Source organism: Fundulus heteroclitus, chromosome 7, assembly GCF_011125445.2.
Source record: "Fundulus heteroclitus isolate FHET01 chromosome 7, MU-UCD_Fhet_4.1, whole genome shotgun sequence".
NCBI lineage: Eukaryota > Metazoa > Chordata > Actinopteri > Cyprinodontiformes > Fundulidae > Fundulus > Fundulus heteroclitus.
Window position 1 is genome coordinate 6449252 of NC_046367.1, and position 13946 is coordinate 6463197.

Here is a 13946-nt window from a genome sequence, read left to right on the forward strand (position 1 = left end):
GAGACGAGCCGACTCGTGCCGGAGGGAAGAGGGAACCAGGGAACCAGCACGCTTCATGGTACGACCTGCAGGGCAACCTGCGACCTGTGAATACGCCTTTGCTTTCAAAAAGCTCTGTCTCAGTGTTTCATCCAACTTGACACAGAGGAGGTTTGTAAATTGTTGAGTTTCAATTTTGCGCGGCCATCAGCTAGCTGTTGGCCCGAGGCTCCGAGGTAAGCCGAGTGTCAGTCCTTCAGAGGTGTGTGTGTGTGTGTGTGTGTGTGTGTGTGTGTGTGTGTGTGTGTGTGTGTGTGTGTGTGTGTGTGTGTTCGCTGGGGGTGGGTGGGGGGGACAGGACTTTACAGAGGATTAGAGAGAGAATAAATGGTCTGAGATCTGAGGCCATTGTTTGTTGTTTGGTTTCCCAATGAGAGAACTAGTTTAGCAGGGTTTTTTTTTTTTTTTTGATCGAATGCACCCTTCCTTTTGTTTCCCACCAGCTTGGGGAGGTTGCAGGTTGGATGCCTGCACCTCAGCTAGGCGTCTGGCTCAGTTGAGTAAACCCCGAGCTCCAAACACTGAACACACACTCCAAACTTCATAGACCCCCGCAGTTTTGTTGATCATACCCTCCCCGCAAATGAGAATTGAATTTCTTTTTCTTTTTGTTTATGTTATCATTTGGTAGATCTTACCCGAAGTGGACCATGAGGCGGTGGGGGTGGTGGGGGCTCATGCCCGCTTTAATGAAGTATTTACAGATAATTCCAGCTGTCAAATACTTGAGCTGGATGACATAGTGCAGAGTGCTGACGTTTAGAACGCCCCCCCCCTCCCCCCCTCCCTCCAGCTCGCCCACCTCCTCGTTAAGCAGGCGGATTTGATTTCAGGTAAGAACTTATTATTGGGTGGAAAAGAAGCCAGCGAGGGCTTTTACTGAAAGGAAAACAATCCTCCGTGTTGTAGATGGGAGCTCAAAGAAGGCCCAGGCGCTGAGAGGCACATATAGCTGCTGTCTGCCGTTTAGAAGCAAACTGCCCTGATGTGTTTTGGACTCTTAACGCCTGACTTTAAGCTTTGCTTTATTTAAAGTGGATGAAGTCATCAAAAGTCAGTTTAAATAATTTGAGACAAGCAGCAATGTTCAGAGGAAATTTCTACCCTGGAGAGAAGCTTTTTGAAACTTCTGACTTGTTTTTGTCAAGTTGAGAAAATGATCTCAAAGGCTTCCAGGGTCAGTTATGCTGCAGCTATCAACTATCTAAAGCTTCATTTATGGCTGGGCTAGGAAAGACTTTCTGCTATAAAATACTGATAAATGCTAAAGGGTAATGGTCAGTCTCACCTCTGCAGCATTTCCCACCATTTAAATAAAAAATATATTAACTAAAATAATGAATGAATAAATTAATATAAACTGTAACTACACTGTTTCCAAATGTAGGTTAAAAACAAACGATAAATAAAAGGAAGGGCTGTTTTTCTTTTCTAAATGGCATCCCAAAAAATGTGCATTCATATTAGGGCTTTATTATTAACACATTTATTATTATAAAAGCCTTTATTTATAGGTAAAAAAACCCAGACAGCCTAGTATATTTTAAACACATAATCAGTTCTAAATTTATTTATGACGGATTTAAAAATAATTATGATCTAACATAAGTTAAATAATTCTTCATGTAAATATATTATCACCTATGAATTATTATAGAAATAATTTGAATTTTTAGTACCTAAATCTAAAGCAGCCCAATTTTTTTATAACGAAGAAATAATAATAATAATAATAATAATAATAATAATAATAATAATAATAATAATAATAATAATAATAATAAAGAGCTAACATTCCTAATATGGATATATTATTATCTATACATTTTAGTATAAATTAATATAGTTATTGGAAGCTAAATCTAAAGCACCCCAAGAGATTTATAACGAAGAAATAATAATAATAATAATAATAATAATAATAATAATAATAATAATAATAATAATAATAATAATAATAATATGGCAGTGTCTTCCTGAGGTGTTTAGCGTTTAATGACAGGTGGTGGTGGTGGTGGTGGTGATGGGGGGGGGGACTGGGCCGACTGCGTGTGTTCGGCGCGTCTCGGTGAAGAATGGAGCGCAGCAGCAGTAATGGTGCCGGGAGCCGTGACCTCTGCATGGAAGCAATTAGCGGGCGGCCCGAAAGTGACGAATTAAAGACAAATTAATGTTTCGCGGAAACGAGATCCATCGTTTAAAACAAGCCACTCGGGCCGCTTTGGGCCATCAGCTCCTCTTTAATGCAGCGCAATAGCCCACGCAGCTCACTGACACGGGGGCCAGCTCTGCGTGGGGTCACAGATATCTGACTATCCTGGAGAGGATTAGATCCTCAACTTCTCAGCTCCTCTGGTGCATTCCCTCGTTGGCAAACTCCGATTGTCAGTTTTATTATATTTTACTTTCTAATCCTTAGCTTTTTTGCAAACGTTTTTTAAATAGTTTTTTTGTTTTGTTTTGCTATTTAGCGCTGATATTTTGCGCTGATATATAACAAGATGCATCATCATTTAGCGCCAAACTAGAAGGGATTTTTATTATTATTATTATTATTAGGGATTTAATAATAATAATAACAATAATAATAATAATAATACCTTTTATGCATTTTATTTACACATCTATTGTAAATAAATATGTTTCACATTGTTTTTTTTTTTTTTTTTTTTTTTGTTTTTTTTTTTACATTTATTTTCATTTGTCAACGTGGGCCCGGTTCTGTGTGTGGAGATGGACACATGAATGGCACAAGCAGGTCCCTTAGATACGTTTGTCAACAGTGTATTTAGACTGTTTTAAATGGAAAAAAGAAGATCGCAGTATAATATCTGAGGTGGCTTGGGGACGGTGCAGATACGTTACAGAGCTGGATTGGATTTTTGTCTTTTAATTTCCCACCAACAAACAGGAGTTATTATAAAGGGAATAAATAGTCTATTTTTTGCGGTCAACAATAAACGGCCTCAGAAGGATTGGAGCCGTCCAACCACCAAGTCGGGCGTCTTCCTGATGAGGTTTAACTCCTGCTGATATTAAAACTGGTGTTTTCCTGTTTTTTATATTTCTAAAAACCTACCAGGAAAGACTCTCTTTCTTTGAGCGAACCTGATTTCATTCTGCTCTTGTGCGAATAAAAATGTCCCCGCCACATAGTTTCCCGTCTGTGTGCCAGAATCCCCGCAGTCCCGGGTCACGCTGAGCCCACGAACCTCTCCATCCACTCTCGGGAACAAACTTGGACTCCTTCTCCTACTCTGACTGAATAACAAGCGACTCTGAGGCGCAGCTTCGCCGCAGCCTCCGTCTCTCCCTGTTCACCACACAGCCGCGCTGTTTGCACAAACGATGCCACCAGTCTCATGGCACCAGGTGACAGGGAGACAGAGCCGGAGCGCGCTTTAACCAGAGGAGCTGCAGGAACACCCCCCGAAATGAAACGCTGTCATTAATTGTTTCAAAAATGATTTATTCTGCGTCAGTTCTGCTCCAGGCTGGGACTGAGAGCGCCCTTTTCTTAACGCTTCATTTTGCCTGATCCAAGCCAGGCGCATTCTTCTCCAAATGATCCCGCTGACTTGTTGGATTTTAAATGAGCTTTGTGCCAAAGGTCTGCTCTGTGGAAAATCATAGTTTTATGTTTTTTTTCTATGAATCTACTCTTTAAAATAAAATGCTGTTATTTTGCGCTTTCCCTCGCCGGCAGTGGTGAAGGAGTAATGGGGCGACAGGCGGTCAAGGGAGGCCTTACCTGAGCCACACGCGTCTTCCTCCGCTCATTAATGAGTCTCGATCACTGGGAGGTTTGCCTCAGTGTGGCCCGTTTATTTCAGGGATCAATATTTCATCCCGGCTCTCCGAGCTGTGGGAATTTGCACGCTTGTTTGAGTTGATCTCCAGATCCCCAAGAAGTGGAAAACAAGACAGAGGGAGGGAGGATAGAAGGAGAGGCTTCAATAATTTACGGCCGAGTGTTTCTGCGCGGCGGAATTATTTATTTTCTGTTTCAGCGCAAGAAAACAGCCTCTAAATTAAACTCAGCAGACTAGAACTCCGTTTTTAGTATTTCCTTTTATTTTTTAAGGTAATATTTTGGCTCATTATTTCAGTGTGTGTTTCTGACCTTAGACACATTTTGCCTTCCTGTCTGATCTGCAACTGGTAATAAATAGTTTATCCATGAATAACACGTTTTGTCTAAACACACAACGACAACATAAATATAAGAAAACATAATGTATTATATATAAAGATTTTCTGTTGCACAATAATTTAAACTAGTCCAGTTTATAGAGCAGAGTTGTTTTAAATAAAGCCGAGAATATTTGTGCATTTATATGCGTCAAATTAACCCCGATACTTTATAGTCACATTATAGTCACTTTATGGTGCACACTTCCAAAAAAAAAAAAAAAAAAAAAACGTTTAATAAATTAATAAAGAAGGTCCAGACTTATTTGTGGCTCGTTGGTCGGTATAATGAATAGTGTGGCGCTTAGCCACACTACACTTACACTTAGCCGCGCTCGAATCCGCTCCAGAGCTTCTCCAACAGCTCTGCGTATCCTCGGCACCGCTGACCCCACTCGCGCGCCCCGCGCAGCGTCCATGCGGGCGTTGAGTCCGCTGTAAAACTAGCTGCAGCACAAACTTTTTAAAAATGTATTTATTTACTTCACTGAGAGTCACTGCTGATCTGGATTTGCTGAAAACACTCCTGCAGGGTGTCTTTGTCCCACACACTGCAGAGCCCAAGGCAGAAGCAAACTATGCGGGCTGGAAGCCCCGCCACTCCAGTGGGGGGTACCCAAGAGAGATGTTATGCTTACAGAATATAGATCCTAAAACTTTAAAATTTTTAGTCAACAAGGTAATGGTGAATGGAACAGCTTTGAAATTTGCTATCATGTTTTCAGAATTTAAAATTACTTCAAATACTTGTCGGAATTTCAATTCCACCTTTTTTAAGACTCTAAGTGACTTGTTACAATTTTATATCCCAGCTCAGGAAAGCTTGTGTATAAACTGATGATGGATTGATGCTCCAAGTTGAATCTCTTCTGTTGCTTGTGACTGTGCTGATGTCCTACTTCATGCACTCTGCAACTGGTCACAGAAATATCTCGACAAAGAACTGCCGTTTTTTTTTCCAACTTTCTTGAGTATTTATGTAAATGTTGGCCAGTCCATTTGCTGCTGTAGCCTTCTAGTTAACATCTATTTTTGTAACAATTCAAGTGAAATGACTGATGTGATAAGTAAACCAGCATAATTAACATCACACTGTCTGTTTTGAATGAGTTGGCTCAACATTTAATTATTTGTTTATTCTTTCTCTTTTTCCCTAAGGAATGATTGTAATTAAGTCCGGGCCCTGCCTACTTTTTGCAGGGCTAAAAAGACATATTTTCACAAAATCAGCAAATTTTTTGTACATAGTATAGGCTACTTTATAAAAATCTCACGATATAAGTAGCTTTAAAGGGATTTTTAAAAATTAAATTCCACAGTAGCGGCATACCTGAGCAAAACCCCTGAAATTCTGTTATGGGTTTCAATTTAAGGGTGCCAACCCGAAATTAATAACGGGCTCCATCTCCATCGCTCCTGATAAGCATGAACCGGTTGGAAGAGTTGTTTGTGATCCTGCGGTTTCTGGTGGCGGGCATATTTGACACCGACATCAAATTTTGCTCAGGGCCCCAAACAACCCAGGGCCGCCTCTGCCTATATAGAAAAATGATGCCTTAAAGACCCCAACGATGTGCTCTGCGTTATCAAACTTGATTAGAAAAATGGCTTCTGTTAAGCTGGAAAAGATGTGGGTATTGGTCCTGCAGATGTCAACTAATTCTATAAGCAACATCATAACAAATGACAGAAACTGTTTTGCTCTGGGAAAACACTCCCTGCAGCAGCCTTCGTGGCATTTGACCTTCGCAGGCTTCCTTATCTATTAGGCACGGCGCTGTGACATCTGTCTATCACCCCACAGGTTTATGATTAACAACCCTGCGCATCTCGTGTGGACACAGCGAGGGGAGGGGGAGCTCATCCTGGCCTTATTATTAGGCTACTTATTAACACGCATCAGAACATGGACTTCAGTTTGTGCCTGTTGGATGAGACGGAGAGAAGCTGGAGCCCAGATTTCAGCGTGATAAGTTCCTCCTGCGAGGCATGAAACAGAAGCGCATTTCCTCTCTAAAGTCAAGATCTCTGCTGCTTTGCTCACATGGAGCAAACCATTTAGGAGAGGGTACCAGAACTTAGAGTGCCGGTACCAGATTGTAAAATTTGTAGCTCCAAATTGTAAGAACCACCAGGAGAGGCGGGGTACACCCTGGACAGGTAGCCAGTATGTGGCAGGGCAACACAGAGACAAACAGCCATTCACACACACACTCACAAGGACAATTTAGAGAAGCTAACATTCATGTTTGTGGGAGGAAGCCAGAGTACCTGTAGAGAACCCACGCATGCACAGGGAGAACATGCAAACTCCATGCAGAAAGACCCAGGGTGGGATTTGAACCCTGAACCTTCTTGCTGCAAGGCAACAGCGCTACCCACTGCTCCTCTGTGCAGCCCATGATTAAACTAGTTTTAAAAAAAAAAAAAGATTAAACTGGTTTAAAAATTATTTCCTTTCACATTTTATCTATAAAGTTTAAAACATTTTTTTATGTAAACCTGTCCTCAATTCTGTACAGAACCAGCCCAAGGGACAAGCAAACTGAGCGGATGCTAAATGGGCCCAAGCCAGCAGGGGAATCCAAAGCGCGTTTGACCTCTCTCAAAGAACATGGCAACACTTAAAATCTGTAGTTATATTTAAAAAAAATAAAACAATATAAAGTTCTTTAAAATAGGAATTGGTGGATAGAATAGATTGATATCATCACAGGGAGCATATTCCTACCTATGCTAGTAGTCATAGAATAATAATGGGGCTGTGAGCATTTCCCAGTCACATTTCATGGACACATTAGCGAGGGACGACTGGCCCCTGCTTCCTGCCGGACTGCACTGGTTCTGCGTTGTATCGCTGTACTCCGGACCTGTCTCCACAACTGATTGCTTTAACATTTTAAAGGAGCAACTAAAATCTCACAGGCTCTCAATTTCAAGCTGATCTGACTGTGACGCCAAGTGCTCTTGAGCACCCCCTGCCGGCCTGAGGGTAAGCGGCAGCCTAGTTCGCTTGTACCTTGGGCCGAGTCTGCCCCACAGAGTGTTCCCCGGGTCACGACCCTGTCCTGATCCGGATCAGCAGAGTTCCTCTGGTCACTTCCAGCAGAGATCCGGGCCGGCCCACTGAACCCTGTCGAGGCTCCCACTGGCTCCATCCCTCCCTCTGCCCTTCTCTCCTCCCCTCTCTCCTCCCTCTATCAGTCGGTGCAGCCGTCAGCGTAGGGACGATTGAAAGTGACAGTGTGATTAGAAAGCGCTCCTCTGCGCCGCTGCACGACTGGAACTCAGACGCTGCTGTTTTTACTTTTCGCTCAGGTTTGGGTTTTGTTTTTCATCTCGGACTGCTGACCGCGTCCCGTCCCCCCTCTTTTTTTTGTGCCTCCTGTCTCCATCTCTCTTTCTTTTTTTCGAGGATGAAGACGTGAAGCCAGTCAGCAGCACCCCGCATACGCACAGAGGAACGGCAGGAGGAAAGAAAAAGTCAAGGGAAACATCCAGGACGCGGTGCGCAAAGTCCGGTCCGCAGACCACCCCAGCAGCCGCTTTTGAACGCTCATCATCCGGCCACCTCTCCACTCTGACCGCGCTTGCTTTGCGCACAATCGGCAACACGCACACACTCACGAGCTGAGAAGGCAACTCTTTTTTTTTAATTTACCCCCGGATCTGCTGCTCCGAGTTTAGATCTGGTCCGACACCAGCAGGACCCGGACCCAAACCAAGGTCCAGCCCTGGATTCACTACTGCTGATCAATGGACAGAGCCTCTTCGGCGGGCAACAGCGCTACAGACACGCCGTGAACAGTGAGTGCCCCCCCCCCCCCCCCCACACACACACACACACACACACACACACACACACACACACACACACACACACACACACACACACACACACTCAGGACCCATGGTAGTAAAAGTGACAGTAAAAAAAAAAAAAAACAGAAACGGATCAGACCTAATTCTCTATTATCTTCACCACCTTCTTCCCATTATTAACAGCTACTCTTTTTATGGCTGATAACTGTCCCACAGTAGAGACAGTTTAATTAGACCCAATGCTATTATTGTAAACCTGAGTTCTTAGTAAAACCTGCAGCTCAACCTCCTGTTATTTAGGGAAGGATTTTTGCACAATTTCAGCTCGAAACTTAAACCGACTTCATTTCTATGCAACCATATTTCTAATTTAGATAAACTTGCTGATCTAAAATAGCTAATAGCAGTTTAAGACAATTAAATGTATTATATATATATATATATATATATATATATATATATATATATATATATATATATATATATATATATATATATATATATATATATATATATATATAGTCAGTTTATGTTAAGTATTAATTATAATATTTTAACTGTGGTGACGGATTAAATCACAATCTGTCTTAAAGTGCGTCACTTTGTCACTTTTTAACTCCCGCAAGACAAACAATTAATGACCAATTAATCGCGAGAGGAGTCAATCATTACGGTGCGCAGGTTTTTGTATCATTTTGTCCCCTTTTCATTGGGTCGGCACCGGTAAAGTCAGCTGAAGAAATGAAACAATTTGCAGGTACCATATCCCATTCAGACGCAGGCCCTGTAACTCGGGCTGCTCCGAGCGCGGCGGAGCATTCAGAAAGAGAAAAAAACCCAGAAGCAGGAGGAAGGTGGGAAGAGGCGACGGAGTGTGAGGCTGGAAGGCCACAAATGAGAAGCAGCCCTGCTGCGGACCGTCCTGTCAGGAGCAATACTCTGGCCTGCTGCTCAACGCAAAACTTTATTTAAAAAAATGTACCTCTGCTCCTTTCATTTCAGAGTTTGCGTAAAGCCCAGCTGTTATTTGCGCCTGGCCAGTTTTATGCTATGATGTGGCATTTATGCTGTTTTTTATCTTTTTATTTTGTGTTTTTTAATGTTTTTTTTCTATTGTGCAGCACTTTGTGGTTTTCATTCCGCGAAAGGTGCAATATAAATAAAGTTTACTTTTTTACTTACAAAGGAAAATTTTACATGCGTGTTTCAGCTGCAGCTTTCTGTTATTATGGCTTTTGAATCCATGATATTTTCAAGCGGCGCGTCTTCGCACCTGAGCAGGTGAAGCGCGCCCGAAGCTTCACACCAAGTAGCGAATTATTGCGCGATATTTAACAGCGTGTGAGAAGCGCATTAGATTCTTCTAAAAATATCACGTCCCTTCCACGAGACAGAATTCCTCTGAACGTTTTCTTTTTCTCTTGCGTTTTATGTCTGCTGTGGTGTTAAAAGCTGAATTCCGCCGCAACCGCGTGGAGAAGCAGATTGGTCTCGGTCGGTGTGATGGGAGGCGTCGGTCCAACTTTCCTGGCCTGTGGTGGCGCATGAGAAGCGTCCAAGGGAACAGTGGCAGGCTTTGGCTTCTCCTTGGCTCCGAGTGGACTGTGCAGGCCTCCTGTGTGTGTGAGGGGTCAGATTAGTGCTGCTCACATGGAGCGCACTTTTAAAAGCCCGATCCGTCTCTTCCTGCTGTGCGATCGGGTCGTTAGGAGCCCAGATTTCTGCAGCCACGGCCAATCCCGATGATTTCATGTTATTCCTCCAAGTGACGCCAGCTGTTAATGTCGCAGCAGAACAGCGGCACCGCGTTCATTCAGGCTCCAAGTGTTTGTCCCTGGAAGTGGTGTGTGCGCGATATATCCCCCCCAAACGTGGATCAAACCGATCCACAATGAGAAAGTCCCGGTAACATCTGTTCCAGACCCGACCAGCGGTTATTCCGTGGCTGGTTGGCCCACTTTTTATTCTCACATAATGTTCATCCTTCAGCAGCTGCCTCTAAACGGGCAAGTTTGACTGCTTTACATTTCCAATTAATTTTAACATTTTGTGACCAGCAACCCACCCCTCCGTCGCTAATTACAACCACCAGAATTGCGTATTAACCGCTAAAATTTACATGGATAAATAAGTTTATTTTCATCCAAAGTCATTAATAATAATAATAATAATAATAATAATAATAATAATAATAATAATAATAATAATAATAATAATAATAATAATAATAATAATAATAAACACAACAGCCCCGTGCTCTCTGCTGGACATCAGAATAATAATCATCTTTAGTTTGATTCACATGTGAATGTTTTATTTTTTTTCCCCATCAGAATCAAATGTTCTTTATTAGCCGTTATTTAACTTGAATGTTCCCAACTAATAATCCGGATTAAAATTTAAATAATTTAAATTAGTATCAGCAATTACATTTTTACAAACATTGTCAATGGGGTTTAGTTAAAAATTAGCTTTTCTTTTTCAAAAAAAAAAAAAAAAAAAATGTTCAGACTGACACCAGTATGCTTAGTAATGATCTCAAACTAATGCAGTTTGTATCTCAAACATGATTTTAAACCTGGGACATGTTTGTGTGAATTATCTGAAGTATTTCTTTGGCGGAGCAGTGAGATGATGTGGATTCAAGGACTCTGCAGCGCTTTAATCATGCAGCTTTTATTAAGGCCACAAAACCAGTGGGGAACAAACCCCACGTTCCACGGCGGTTCTGTTCAGTTCCTTTGTAGACAAGTGACAAGCAATCCTGACTGAGCTCTTTCCAAACATTTGGAGGCATCTCTCTCATGGCTTAGGCTATTAGCTTCTAAATTTTGAAAATTTCAAATTAGAGCCGTTATGTTTTAGTGTCCGAAAAGGCTAAGATTCATGTAGCTTTTAATGCACGGACAAAAGTGTTATAAAAATGCCTTGATCGCTCTAAAAATATCTCCTCAGCTGAAGGTTTTGCATGTTTCCCAGAAAACGAGCTCGGTAAAGGAGTCGGACTCTCAGGTGGCAGAAGCAGGATTTCACAGCAAAAGGGACAGGCGACCTTCTGTGGCTCCAGTATCAGCGACAGGCCACAGATCACACAATGTTGTGATCATCATTTAAATCCTGACCCGTCCGTGTGAGACTCCCTGCTCTCAGATTATTTTTTCTGCTCCTTTCATATGAAACAGTCCATCATTAAGACCTCTGCTACCTAAATACTGAAGCTGGAAGAACTGGAAAAAAGATCATAAACCAAAGATTAGGCTTTTGACGCGTACAAAGTTATTTTTTTTTTTATCATGGTACCAAATATATTGCATAAAAGTTAACTTCTTACCTTTCCTATAGTTGAAGAGAGAGTTGAATTAAACAGCAAAGAGTACCCCCCCCCCCCCCTGACTATAATTAATCATGCGTTTATAGCTGGTAGATGAAACTGTTGGGCCATGCCTTTATTGCTAGTGAAGACCAGAGCTGCTGTAAATGCTGTTTGGTAACACATGGAGCTGCATGATGTTAGGGAAACATGGAAGTGTGATATTATCCTTGATCATATTCAATACTGAGCATCACTGATTGAAAAGGACCCACACCATCACGGCTTTAGCGATGGCGTTGCCGACCAAACATCGCATGCAGGCAGTCCTTTCTGATTGCCATGTTGTTCCTGTTGATACCGTCATTTGACATGTGGGGCCGCTCTCAGAGTATCTCGCTCTCTGTCAGCTTGCCGGGGGTCAGATCTGCTGCTGCTGTGTGTTCCCTGGCGCAGAACGGTTTGTGGAGGATGAATTATTATTTTTTTTTTATTGTTATTACTATCATACATTTCCTATAGGTGGTAAAAGAGCATGGAAATGGAACTGACTGTACAAACCACATGACGGCGATCATAAAACCTCCAAGTTGTGATCGCCGCTCTGCTTAACACAGACGTTGGGATCGGTTTTAGGTGTCACTTGGATTTTACAGCTAAGTAAGGAAGGTGCAGGGTGTGCTGCTCTCTGTCTGCACACAGATTTTCACAATGACATTATCTTATTGGGCACTTGTGGAATTTGCTAACATATAATATACTACTTCAACTGCTGCTACTAATAACAATAATCACAGAGATCTTGCTGCAGATTTAGCTGTAATAACGCATTTCAACAAAACTGTGATAATATTGATAACCGTGATGCACTTGCTCCTGGATGAGGATACAAATCCTTACAATTCAGTTGGACTTCATAGATTATTTTGTGGTTTATGCATTTTGAACTGTGGAGGAAAAAGCAACAGGAAAGACTAAGAATTTATTTTCCTGGAGCTGGGTTCACTGCCTTAAAAAAGCCGATCCCTTTGTTGTTCATATAATTTGCACCCTGTGTGTGTGTGTGTGTGTGTTTGTGTGTGTGTGTGTTTGTGGGACGCATCTGTGACCATGTGCTGATCAGCCTGTGCCTAATCACTTTTCTTTCCGCCTTATCGTATAAAATGTTTTATGAGACTTCGTCCCAGCTCTTCTCACATTCACAGTTTCACATCAGAGAGGCGAAAACAGCTGATTTCACAACAGTGCAGATCCCAATTTCACCACGCGAAACAACATCCTTCCTCAAGTCGATCCGCGTGCTCCTTCGAGTCTTTAAAGAACACCCAGACTTGTTGTAGTCCCGTCCCTTGGTGCACGTGCAGATGTCACCCAGGACCCGGAAACAAACCAGCTCTCATCTAAATTCGCTGGTCAACCAGATCTGAAGACAAGCAGCAATCTGATATCATCGCTGATGTTCAGGATTCTTCTCCTGGTGTTCAAATGAGAGGCAATAGCTCCTCATGTTGGCGCAATCCCGTCTGTTCTGTTCAACTCGTGCCTTATACAACAGCAGAAAACATCTTCCGCCCTCATCTTCTTTGAGAGCTTGGCTCCTGCCTGAATGTGTAAACTAGAGCTCTGGAGGTAAAAGGCACACTTTTCTTTCTCCTTCAGAGAAGTCAATTAACAGGAATACTTCTGTTACGGTAAAACAGCCAAAGTCTAATCAGGTAGAGTCCCACTGCATGCTGGAAGTGTGTGTGTATGTGTGTGTGTGTGTGTTCAGTTGCTTGTGCTCCTTGAATCTTTTGTCATCTCCCTGTGTACACATGCTCATTAGACAGCAAGATTCTTATTATTGCTGCCATTCTTTTATCTGTGCTGCAAAGCCACGCATTAACCAATAGCTTGATAGCCCCGCTATAAAAGCCGATGTGGAACAGGGAAGAGCCGCCGTATCTCTGGACATTTCCCTAGATCTGACGCCTCCCCCTTCCCTGCTATCAGCGCTAATAATGCACTGGCAGGTCGCTCCGTCTCTGCCTGGTTTGCATCCGGACCCAGGAGTGTCCGTTAGCGAGACGAGGAAGCGACAGGCAGCTGGAGAGGCGAGGAGGCGTTGAGCTCTACAGAGCGGGGGTCAGAGGTCAGTTCTTCCTCAAACTTTCATTAGTTTTATACCTGTAAAAGGGCTTAACTTCTCCTTAGTGTGTGTGTGTGTGTGTGCTGAATTGCGAACTGGCCTTTGCTTCCTGTATGCTCCAGAGTGGGACTGCAGTGAGGCTATCTGTGGTAGGACGTCCTCTGAATGGTCTGTTTTTAGCCGTATTTTGACGTTCTGCTCCCATCGGAGCGAGCAGAACCTAATGGACTGTTAGAGTTTAGCTGCCTCGGATTACACGCCAGCCTCCCAATGTGTGTGTGTGTGTGTGTGTGTGTGTGTGCCTCTTAGCACATACACGCTCACGCAGAACATATTGTTTAGAGGTGTATTTGTCGATGTGTCCTTTTGGGTGTGTCCACATTTTTTATTTATTTTTTTATTTTTTTGTCCTGTGATCTCGCATGGTGTATCGGTGCTTATCATGGAGGCGCGGGA

At 42.7% G+C, this 13946-nt stretch overlaps 1 protein-coding gene across 2 annotated transcripts in view; it reads left to right on the plus strand.

Annotated features, from left to right (window-relative positions):
* Window positions 1-7423: 7423 nt before the first annotated feature.
* Window positions 7424-13946, plus strand: part of satb2 (SATB homeobox 2) — a 72283-nt gene continuing 65760 nt past the window's right edge. Inside the window, exon 1 of one of the 2 annotated variants that reach the window (XM_036138823.1) lies at window positions 7424-8037. The gene's annotated coding sequence lies outside the window, so the exon portion shown is untranslated. The remainder of the gene's footprint in view (window positions 8038-13946) is intronic. The other variant, XM_036138824.1, reaches the window with a different exon arrangement.